The following is a 3052-nucleotide window of genomic DNA, read 5'->3' on the forward strand; positions in this document are numbered from 1 at the left end:
AGAGTAACCCTGGTCATTAAACTGGGCCTCTGTCTGGAACAGACACACAGGTAACCTGGTTATTAAACTGGGCCTCTCCTGGGCCTCTGTTACAGACACACAGGTAACCTGGTCATTAAACTGGGCTAAACTGGGCCTCTCCTGGGCCTCTGTTACAACACACAGAGTAACCTGGTCATTAAACTGGGCCTCTGTTACAGACACAAGAAATAACCTGGTTATTAAGCTGGGCCTCTCCTGGGCCTCTGTTACAGACACAGAGTAACCTGGTCATTAAACTGGGCCTCTCCTGGGCCTCTGTTACAGACACAGAGTATCCTGGTCATTAAACTGGTCGTCTGTAGATCAGGTCCCAGTAAAACATCTCCTTATGCTTCTGGTATGAGGTCATCGATGAAGTTACTGCCAGAGAGTTGTGACTGTGTGTGTGTGTGACTGTGTGTGTGTGTGACTGTGTGTGTGTGTGTGTGTGTGACTGTGTGTGTGTGTGTGTGTGTGTGTGTGTGTGTGTGTGTGTGTGTGTGTGTGTGTGTGTGTGTGTGTGTGTGTGTGTGTGTGATGTGTGTGTGTGTAGATGAAACTGCTGCCTCCAGGAGTTCCATCCTATCCATCCACCATCCAAGGTGTCTTTGGCCAGAAAAAGCGTCTCTGTTTGCCCAGAAAGTGTATGTCACTGAGCTGAACACTACGACAGACTGCAGATAGAGGGGTGTGTGTGTTTGGGTCTGTGTGTGTGTGTGTGTGTGTGTGTGTGTGTGTGTGTGTGTGTGTGTGTGTGTGTGTGTGTGTGAAACTCAGGAGCAACATGTCTTCCCTCCCTGTCTTACTACTCCTCCTCTTCTCTGCTCTCTTGGCTCTCTTCTGCTCCCTCCCTCCCTCCCTCCCTCCCTCCTTCCCTCCCTCCCTCATTCCCTCGTTCCCTTACTCCTCCTCCCTGCTCTCTTGGCTCTCTTCTTCTCCCCTCCCTCCCTCCCTCCTCCCTCTTACTCCTCCTCCTCTTCTCTGCTCTCTTGGCTCTCTTCTGCTCCCTCCCTCCCTCCCTCCCTCCTCCCTCCTCCCTCCCTCCCTCCCTCATTCCACTTCTCCTCCTCCCTGCTCTCTTGGCTCTCTTCTCCTCCCCCTCCCTCCTCCCTCCCTCCCTCCTTCCCTCCCTCCCTCATTCCTCGTTCCCTTACTCCTCCTCCCTGCTCTCTTGGCTCTCTTCTTCTCCCCCTCCCCTCCCTCCTCCCTCCCTCTTACTCCCCTCCTCCTAATCTCTGCTCTCTTGGCTCCTTCTGCTCCCCTCCCTCCCTCCCTCCCTCCTCTCCCTCCCTCCCCTCCCTCCCTCCCTCCCTCCCTCATTCCCTTACTCCTCCTCCCTGCTCTCTTGGCTCTCTTCTTCTCCCCCTCCCTCCCTCCCTCCCTCCCTCCCTCTTACTCCTCCTCCTCTTCTCTGCTCTCTTGGCTCTCTTCTCCTCCCGGGCCTTGGCCTCCTCTTCCTCCTGGTCCTGACGACACTTGTGGAAGTTCTCCACGACGACGCCCACGAACATGTTGAGGACGAAGAAACTGACGATGAGGAGGAAGGAGATGAAGAACAGGAGCATCCACGGGTTGTGGTTCCTCACCGGCTGGAGGACGAAGATAAACCACAATATCAGAAAACAGAGAGAAAAGGACTTATTGGATCTACTGTTGTCCTGCCTCAACACTCATCAGGACTTATTGGTTCTACTGTTGTACTGCCTCAACACTCATCAGGACTTATTGGATCTACTGTTGTACTGCCTCAACACTCATCAGGACTTATTGGTTCTACTGTTGTACTGCCACAACACTCATCAGGACTTATTGGTTCTACTGCCTCAACACTCATCAGGACTTATTGGTTCTACTGTTGTACTGCCTCAACACTCATCAGGACTTATTGGTTCTACTGTTGTACTGCCTCAACACTCATCAGGACTTATTGGATCTACTGATGTACTGCCTCAACACTCATCAGGACTTATTGGTTCTACTGTTGTCCTGCCTCAACACTCATCAGGACTTATTGGTTCTACTGCCTTAACACTCATCAGGACTTATTGGTTCTACTGATGTACTGCCTCAACACTCATCAGGACTTATTGGATCTACTGTTGTACTGCCTCAACACTCATCAGGACTTATTGGTTCTACTGTTGTACTGCCTCAACACTCATCAGGACTTATTGGATCTACTGTTGTACTGCCTCAACACTCATCAGGACTTATTGGTTCTACTGCCTCAACACTCATCAGGACTTATTGGTTCAACTGTTGTACTGCCTCAACACTCATCAGGACTTATTGGTTCTACTGCCTCAACACTCATCAGGACTTATTGGTTCTACTGCCTCAACACTCATCAGGACTTATTGGTTCTACTGCCTCAACACTCATCAGGACTTATTGGATCTACTGCCTCAACACTCATCAGGGCTTATTGGTTCTACTGTTGTACTGCCTCAACACTCATCAGGACTTATTGGATCTACTGTTGTACTGCCACAACACTCATCAGGACTTATTGGTTCTACTGCCTCAACACTCATCAGGACTTATTGGATCTACTGTTGTACTGCCTCAACACTCATCAGGACTTATTGGATCTACTGATCTACTGCCTCAACACTCATCAGGGCTTATTGGATCTACTGTTCTACTGCCTCAACACTCATCAGGACTTATTGGTTCTACTGTTGTACTGCCACAACACTCATCAGGACTTATTGGATCTACTGTTGTACTGCCTCAACACTCATCAGGACTTATTGGTTCTAATGCCTCAACACTCATCAGGACTTATTGGATCTACTCTTGTACTGCCACAACACTCATCAGGACTTATTGGTTCTACTGTTGTACTGCCTCAACACTCATCAGGACTTATTGGATCTACTGTTGTACTGCCTCAACACTCATCAGGACTTATTGGTTCTACTGCCTCAACACTCATCAGGACTTATTGGTTCTACTGTTGTACTGCCACAACACTCATCAGGACTTATTGGTTCTACTGCCTCAACACTCATCAGGACTTATTGGTTCT

The 3052-nt window shown here is 49.4% G+C and overlaps 1 pseudogene; it reads right to left on the reverse strand.

Annotated features, from left to right (window-relative positions):
- LOC135566007 (voltage-dependent T-type calcium channel subunit alpha-1I-like) overlaps positions 1–1610 on the reverse strand; it is a 3625-nt pseudogene extending 2015 nt beyond the window's left edge.
- Between the last annotated feature and the right edge of the window lie 1442 nt (positions 1611–3052).

This window comes from Oncorhynchus nerka, unplaced genomic scaffold (genome assembly GCF_034236695.1).
Source record: "Oncorhynchus nerka isolate Pitt River unplaced genomic scaffold, Oner_Uvic_2.0 unplaced_scaffold_8322, whole genome shotgun sequence".
Taxonomy (NCBI): domain Eukaryota; kingdom Metazoa; phylum Chordata; class Actinopteri; order Salmoniformes; family Salmonidae; genus Oncorhynchus; species Oncorhynchus nerka.